This window comes from Pinus tabuliformis, chromosome 6 (assembly GCF_031772625.1).
Source record: "Pinus tabuliformis cultivar Carrire ecotype Pingquan chromosome 6, CPIR1, whole genome shotgun sequence".
NCBI classification, from domain to species: domain Eukaryota; kingdom Viridiplantae; phylum Streptophyta; class Pinopsida; order Pinales; family Pinaceae; genus Pinus; species Pinus tabuliformis.
The window spans coordinates 152,729,093-152,738,589 of NC_142292.1; positions in this window are offsets into that span (position 1 = coordinate 152,729,093).

Below are 9,497 nucleotides of genomic sequence, written 5' to 3' on the forward strand. Positions count from 1 at the left end.
TAGATGTATCGAATCAAATTGTTCCATCAATGCTTCTTGAACACTCTAAATCATAGATGAATAAGTCCTTGTTAAAATTAAATCATCTTTATATAGAACTATAATCAAGATATTAGTGCCCTACGTTTGGGTGTAAACTATAGGATCATAATGGCAATGTTTAAACAATAAGGTAATAAAAAAACTATCCATCCTCCCATACCAAGCTTGAAGATCTTGTTTGAAACCATTCATTGAATATTGAATTCTATAAACAAGAGAAAAATCTTACACAAAACCAAGGGTTTGCTCCATGTAGATTTCCTCATGTAAATCACCATGCAAAAAGGCACTCCTCACACCCATCTAGTAGACTAACTTACCCGTAGAGATGGAAAGAGAAAAACATGGGATATATTATTTATCTTCGAAATAGGGGAAAAGGTCTTGGAATAATCAAGTCCTTCAACTTATGAAAATCCATTCACCACAAGTCACACTTTATGCTTGTCAATAGAGCCATTTCTTGAAAACTTGGTTCTATAGACCGATTTATAGCCAACCTACTTTTATCCTTTAGGAAGGGAACAAGATCCCATATGTGATTCTTAATTAATAAAGAATACTCCTTTGTTAGGGTAGCATCCCATTTAGGCATCCCAATATCATCTAGAAACTATTTTGGATCATTTGAAATGGCATGACTCAAAAAGAAGACACCAACGGTTTATGACTAAGTACTGTGAGGGTGAAAGGCAAAATAATTGAAATTAGGTTTCTTATAGTCATACATGTTCAGTCTCTCATGCTTACAAAATTTTTTCCTCAAATGCTAATATGAATAAATTTGTTCCCATTCAAGTTGCTCATGTTCTGTTGCTACTAATGGCTTATTCTCATCTCCAAAATCTTCATTATCTTTTTGTTCTACAAAAGAAAAAATTTCAACACGATCTAAATCATCATCAACATGACAATCTATGAGAGGAGAAAGAAACAATGTGGGGTCGGATTGCTCATCAAAACAAACAACCCTCTGAAAAAGGACATCTTTTGAAATAGGATCAAATAACCTTATGCCTTCATGATCCTCATGGTAACCAACAAATATCAGTGATTTCCTCTTCTTTTCCATAGATTTGCACTTTTCATCTAGAATTAAGGCCCACATTGGAGTGCGTTGATGCCTCTAAAACCGTAGCACCAACATTGGGGGATAGCCACCCAGTCCAGACCTTAGCACAACTCCTTTTCTGTTTGGGATGGTGGCTCTGACTGGATATTATGGGACCAGTTTCCTAATAATGTGTGGTTTAATGAATGAGTGTTTTAAAATGTATATCGAAGGTGGTAGATGGTTTAATCTATGAATTTAAAATAAACAAATATACCTACATAACCCGGGTAATCTTATAACAATGCGATTTTTGATAATTCCTAGTAGACAAACAATCATATAGATGATTTACTTATCCATAGAAAGATGCATTTAAATAATGATTACTTTGTTTAAGAAATTAAAAAAAGTAATTATAAAAACATATCGCATGACATTGTAATATTTATCGTTGATATATATCTCTAAAGTAAAAATTCTAAATCGTTCAGAAGTGATTCAATATAGAATTGCTTGAAATGTGTGAATACATCAACAATAGAAAATTAAATGAAATGCTAATTAAATCAAGACAAAATGAACAATGATAGAAATACCGCATGCATTTGAGTCTCGATATGTAAATAACATTCCGGTTCCACCTATTTATTCCAAAAACTTCCAGGAGATACGGAAATGAAGGTCTTGAAAAATTTCTTTCACAAAAATCTGAAACCTTGATCCACTGCTCATAAAAATTTAAAAGTGCAGAAGTGCAACTTCTCAAGTCTAGTTTTTTGTACAAATTGAGGACCTCTTCTTCAATAACATGAAAGGGTTTATATAATAGAACTAAAACAAACTGTCAACAAAAATCACTTAGAGTTGTTGGAACTGTAAAAATTAAAATCTGGGATTTGAATTGCAAAAATAGTAGTGCAATTGCCTTTGAAAAGATTCATTGTATCTATTTCTTCTCCTGTATTTGCAACTGACAAATTGAGAGCATGTTTTGAATTTCCGGAGGATGACTCATCTTGGAGTGTAGTTGTCCCGTTTAGGTGGCATCTGAAAGCTCGGGCACCATGCGATCAATAGCATCGTCAAGGCATTTGATGGTCATATGTTGGCTATGTGGCTTAACCAAAAAGGACCTATACGCATCCTAAGTAAGGCTTTGTACTCTGCTGAGTTGTTCATATTTGGTGGCCAAATCCTGCTTCCATTGATTTTCTAACACTTTTTCTTTTGGAAGCTTTCCTGGGGAACAATCAGAAATCAAATTGGCTCCATATAAATTATCATTTACCAGCTCAATCACATTGTTCATTATAGCTCTGGCCCTGGAAGTAGCCCTTTCTGCCTTTATTAATTGTGTTTCCCATTCCGAAAACAATATTTCTTTATGTGACTCTTGAATTTTCGGTAGGTTAGCAGCTCTGCCTTCCACTGTGCTTTGCCAGGAGAGGAAATTTGTGACCTTGTCATCTGTGTCCTCAAATTCTAATCTGGTATTAACTGCCTGATCGATCAGCGATGTAGTTATGATGCATAATGGGTCGACAAGCGATATTTTATGGCAAAGTAGATTGAGTTGTTGAGATAAGGCCTTATTTTCTTCTAGGGCTTCCTTCTTAAATTCCTCGACCTTAGGATAATCTCTGAACTATTCTATATATAGTTGTAGCTGTGAGATTTGCTCCTCTTTAGCCTTCATTCCTTGTTGATGTGTCAATTGAAGTTGTTCGAGCTACTGGGACAACTGTTGTTGTTTTTGGATGGCATGCTGGTCAATCTTTTGTTTCTCCAGGTTTAATTGCACTTTAAGCTGCTCGTTCTTTTGTTTTTCTTCCGCCAACTGTTCCTCAAGCCGATTAATCTTCTGTTGTTCTATTGTTGTTTGCTCTTCAAGCTGAGTAATCCTTTGATCTTTTTCTTTGATTAATATATTAACCTCAGTGGCCTTATGAATTGTAGCAGTTGTGTAAGCCCCTGCAAATTAGGATAAATTAGTCAAATCCTCAGAAGGATTGACCTCTGAATCCTTCCATATAACATTCATAAATTCAGATTGAGGAGTTGTGGATGATGTCTGGTCAATTTTCCTCTTTTTTCTCTGTCTCTTGACTATAGCTTTGTGCTTTCGGCTGTAAAATACATCCAAAGGTGGTATTTCCTCAATATTTAATGTAATTTCTCCTAAAGGATTTTCAGGGGTTATTTCAATCTCTTTCTAGCTATGTCTGTATTGGGTGTCACTTCAATCGCACTCTCAGTAACAATGGGATGTTGTGTTGCGGGTGATGCTGATGCGATAATGTTTTGGTGGTCGCTCTGGCTTTTGATCTACTGATCAAATTTCTCCCATTCTTTTATCAATATGGGGTCAATATGACCATCTGTGCTAAGGGGTTCATTGGTCTTTCCACCTGTTTCCCCTTCCTTGGAAATCTCTTTAGTAGTCTGCTCCTCGCTGTGCTCTGCTTGCTGAACAGTAGGGGTAGTATTCAATAAATCTAGAGGCAATGTCTGTAACCTCCGTGTCCTGTATTCCATGAATTTATCCATCTTTGCGGCTCCTAGTTTGAATCTTTCCAGATGAGTTACTTGTGAGAATAACTCTGCTGAAGTGAATAAATCATCAAACTCATCCTCCTCATGTATAAATTTACTAATTTTCACCTGACTGGTGAAATTGTAAGTGACCTTGTTTGGATCATACTGTCTTTTAGGAATCACTACTAGACTTAGGTCCTTAGTTTTCTCTGCTTCTTTCTCAGCATGTTTAAAATCATGCAATGTGTAAGTGCCACAACGGAGGGGAAATGGAGGCCACACTTGTTTTTTAGAGTCTTTAAGGTTTCTAGTCATCCCCTTTTCCACTATCTGGTATGCTATTTCCCTAGCTAATAGCTTATCTGGAATATAGAGTGGAAGGACATGAGGGTTTGTAATACTCCCAAAAACCCTAATATAGGTGAAATTTTCCTCCTCGAACCAACTTCCGATTGAAGTTAAGTCAATGCTGGCTTCGTCAGACACCTAAGGAGCAGGTTTGTTAAAAATGGCTTGATGAACAGGTAAAAAAAAAACCATGGAAAATTCTATATATATGATTCCTGTAGTCAAACTTCCATAAATACTTATGATAAATATGAATGGGGGTTGGATCTTGAACAGTCCATTTCCAACCTAGAATGGGAAAGTTGGAATTAAAACAAATTGTGTCCATTATGTAGGTGCTCATATAAAATGGGGGCACGACTCGGGTGGTGACAAATCTGTTCCTTCTATAATCTAATATTTGACTGGCCATTTTATCTAATAGAATGGTTTCCCAATCCATAATAAAGGAGTTGACTGCTGCTTCTATTAATGGGACCATTTCTATAGAAAACCTAGCAGAATCAGGGCTTCCAAAGAGCCTACATACCATTGCAGCAACATAACAATACGGAGATGCTAAGGAGTCCACAGAGTACATACCCAAGGATTTGTGTTTATGCTTGTTTGGAAAATGTCTCCACTATTTGATAGGGTCTGACAATATGTGATTCTCCTTAGCGGAAGCTTCCAGAAATGCCTTGTTGTAGTGTCACTGGGGATCTAGCAAATGATACATTTTCTTGACATCTTCAGGCTTGAATGTCCTGAACATCCTCCCATCGGTTGTGAAAAAAGCTCTGTCTGTTATATTAATACTTTCGATTACCCATCTCACTAGATCATTATATGGGTAAACTTTGGCTCGGGCTACTATTTTATGGAGGAAGGAGCTGGCTAAATCATCGAGCATGCTTTATGTTCGATCAGTTCCATCAGTTGTTGCTTCTTCTTCTATCTCCATTGGATTTTCTGCTTCGAGTAAAGCATATATGCCTTCCCACGAGATTTTACCAAGGCCTAGACAGGTAGTATCTGCAATTACCACCAATTTTGCTGGTGCTTCTTCCACTATAACGGGGGCCTTTGCCTTTCGAGATTTCTTAGACATCTTGCCTGATTGTGTGATTCTCAGTCAGCTCTGCAAAATGAGAAAGAGGAGCGTAACAGTCGAAAAACTTGAGAAGAGATAATACAAATTACAGACCAAACGCAGTTAAGCGCATTAGATGCATGAGATGTTATATTGTACTTAGCTATCACGGATGAAATCTTCAAAGGACTTACCCATAACTGCTCCTTAATGTTTTACCGTAACTTCCAACATGAAACTTTAATGCTGAAACCATATGTCGCGTCGCAAGTCTTGTAACAGTCTTTTTTTAGTATAGGTGCCATGACTCTGCGATTTCGATCAATGATTGCGTTATTTTATTATTTGTGTAATAATCGTGTATCGCAAATCAGGAGTTACAAGCGCCACACTCAAAATTTTTGTTTTCATAGTTGCTATTGCGATGAGTGCTACGCTAGCACAGGGAGACAACGGGTTTTAATCTTGGCAAATCACGTTATTTATTTTTAATCGATTTATCCATTTACCGCATGTATTCATAATATTTATCACTTTGTTTTTATCGAGAGCACGACATGTGATAATTAAATCACATCATGATTCTTTAATGCAGTGTATTGGATGCTTCCTTATGAATCAGCGATATGCGATTGCGATAGCCTTATCGCATCGCAAAGTTTCAATGCCGCTTTAAGTCATTCCATGGGATTAATGTTGTGCGAGATGCGATAGTTTTATTACATCGTGTGTATAAAAGGCTTACCTTGATAAAACTTTGCGATGAGGGTTTTGTTATGACTATGATCGCATCGCAAGCTCTCCAAATGGATTTTGATGGGTTCTAAAGAAATGTGATTTGATTAGCGGTCCTAACTACTCTAAAAGAAATTTTAATATGACTTTTAAGGAAATTTTATTATAATCAAAAGTTTATTGATTTTATTTATATTCTAAAGGGGACCCATTTCTTATTTAGCATTTTAAGACTAAGAGTTTAAAAATTGAAATGGGGGGGTTGTTGTATAGCACAACAATTGGCGATTCACTGGGAGAACCAGTTATCTCTGAAAAATAATGAAATTTCTAAAACTTTCTTATGTAGAATCAATTGAGGAAAAAGACAAATATCTAAGAATTGGTTAGATAAAAATTTACTCTGAAAAAAATATATGAATTTTGCAATTTCTTGTTCAAACCCTTATGATAAAATAAAACATTTTTTGGTTTCTTCAAGCTTTGATTGGTTGTTAAAGATAAAGTAGGGGGCTCCTCCAACTTAGCTTTTTAAATTTACTCTTTTGTCACAGGTAGTGCCTCTGCTGCCAGCAAACATCTATAGTCTCGATAAGGTTACCTTTTAACCATCAGTCATTCATTGTCTCGTCCATCTAAGAGTATAAATTTCCAAAAGATAAATCCAAAAGATATGTCTACATGTATTTTTTATTCTCTTACTTTCTTTTTTTTTAATTTTTTGGATAAAAGCCATTGTCCTGGTTTGGGAGCCAGATGATGACAATGCCATTCACTGGTTGTAATTGAATTGAACAAGTTGGCTCGTAATGAGACCCCTTGTCTTATGATTATAAGCCATTACCCTGTTTTGATATGCATTATTGGTAATGTCAGTTTAATTAGTTCCCTATGATCATGGTAAGCAGGCTCATCATGAGACCTCTTATCTTTTAAATCAGATATATTTTAGAATTACACTCTGAAAAATCATAAACCTAGTGGATGGGGTGAATAACTTACTCCTTAAGAGTTTGTGGATGACAATTTTAGAGTTGTGGATGCTTAGCTGGAGAAAGTCTTTACCTTTTTGTAAATAACCTTTCTTAACTTTATAAAACTTCAAAATGATTTACTGTATTTTCAAGGTTTGGAAGATTTCACAAATTTAAAGAGGTTCTCAGAGTTTCATGTTTTATCTAATTTCCAAACGGTAATCATTTCCTTGAAAGGTTATATTTTTTGAAAGAAAGTATTCACAATATTCTTTCAAAGCGCTTTTCAATGGTGGAAAGCCAATGGGAGACTATTTACAACATTATTTCCTAAAAGAAACTAACTTGCATAAAGAATATGTACAGGTAAGAAGGGGTTACCTCCTTAGGAGAAGAATTTCTTTAAGATAATCCCATTCACAGGAAGAGAATCTCTCTTTCCTAATAAGTCTTGCAGCAAAAATGTTGATGAGCCTATCTTTTCAATGATTTTAAATGGTCCAAGCCACATATTTTGAAATTTGGTATGCTTACCTTTTTCTTCATGTGCTTTGTCCCATTTCAAAATGAGATCACCGATATGTAATGCTTTTGAGCCGACAGAACTTGCATCAAAAGAAGATTTAATGATTCGTTGATGTTTAGCATGAGTAATTTTGGCCAGTTCTCTTTCCTCATCAAATTTAAGGATTTGATCAGAACTCAATTGAATAGAGGAAGAAGGGATTTCTTCAATAAATTGCACTAGGGCTAGAGATGGGAGTGCTAAATTTGGAGGTATTACAACTTATTTCCCATACACCAAGTTAAAGGGAGAAGTACCTATTGAGGCCTTTTGAGTTATGTGATCTGCCCATAATGCAAATATCAAATATTTATGCCAATTCTTTTGGTTTTTATCAATATTTCATTTAATAATCTTGATGAGATTCTTGTTAGTTGACTCTGCTAAGCCATTTCCTTGAGGATAGTAATTTGCAGAGTATTTTAACTTAAAACCTCTCTTAAGAGACAATTCAACTATATTGTTTCCAGAAAAATAAGATGCATTGTCAAAAATAAGCGCGTTAGGTAAAACAAACCTAGTAATGATGAACTGATTAATAAATTTGATAATTGCATCAGAATTGGCTAACTTTAGTGGTTTTGCTTCTACCCACTTTGTGAAGTAGTCCATGGCTGTGAGGATGTATCTATGTTGCTTGGAAGAATGTGGAATAATTTCTCCTACAATGTCAAGCCCCCACTATTCAAATGGTTGCTCAATGTTTACTGGTTGTTAAGGAAAGGTTGGTTTCCTTTGTCTTCCACTAGCAGTTTGGCATATCTTGCATTTCCTTACATAGTCATGGGCATCTTTAAACAAAGTCGACCAATAATATCCAGCATGTAGTATTTTGTGAGCTGTAGTGTCTCCTCCAAAATGTCCACCTGCTGGGCCATCATGTAATTCTTGCAAAACAGTTTGCGCTTTAGTTTTTTCAAGGCATCTTAATAGAATTGAATCATAATTTCTCATGAATAACAAATTATCAATGATTTCAAAGTGTTTGGCTTTTAATCTTAAGGCACGTTTGTTTTTGTAACTGAATTCAGGGGGAGCATATCCATTTTTCAAGTAAAAGATCAGATCAGCATATTGAGATTCCGAATTAGTGATACTTATCTCGTTTACTTGTGCAGTATTGTCTGAATCTTCATGGTCTGGAATATTGGAAGCTCCTGCCAATAACCTGCAAAAACCTTGCCCTCTAACAATTTTCACTGGTTTAATATCAATATCATATTCTTGTAAAGTTGTTACCTAGTTAGCTCTCTTCTCTCCTACTTCCCTTTGAACTAGCAATTGTCTCACTGCAGAGAATGGGACTATCACTTTAGTATGTGTTTTTAGGAGAAATGGTCTAAAGTGTTTGATAGATTTAAATACAGCGAAAGCTTGTTTTTCAACTTCGGAATAGTTGAGCTCAACACCTTGCAAATTAGAACTAAAGAAAGATATGGGTGCTTCTACTTGCTGGTCATTGATCTGTGTTAAAACAACAGCGTAAGATGTTTCAGTGGCTAAAGTATACAAAATAAAATGACTAGAAAAATTTGGAGTATTCAATGCAGGAGCATTAATGATTGCTTGTTTGATTGAGTCAAAAGCTTCTTTTTCATTATGTCCCCATTTGAAAACTGAATTTTTCTTAATCATAGATTGCAAGGGTAAAACTATCTGAGAAAAATCAGGAACAAATCTTTTCACAAAATTTATCTGTCCCAAAAATGATTGCATAGATTTCTTGTTATGTGGCAAAGGAATATCAGAAATTTCTTTTATCCTGTCCAGATCAATGTATATGCCATATTTGGATACAATAAACCCTAAGAGCTTACCTTCATTAAGAGCAAAGAATGATTTCTTGGGATTTAAAGAAATCCCATATTTTTTACAATGTTCAAAGATCTGTTTTAAATCATGCAGATGATTGGTCCTTTTCTTAGAATAGACAATTATGTCATCTAAGTAAACAACAAATGTTCTATTGATCAAACCTTTGAAGGCTATATCCATGGCTCGTTGGAAAGTAGCTCCAGCATTTATCAAACCAAAAGGCATTTTCTGATAAGCATATGTTCCCCATTTAGTCCGGAATGTAGTCTTTAATCTATCATCTGGATGTACTAGTATCTGATTATATCCTGAAAAACCATCAAGAAAAGACATTAACTCTGAGCCAGCAACTGATTG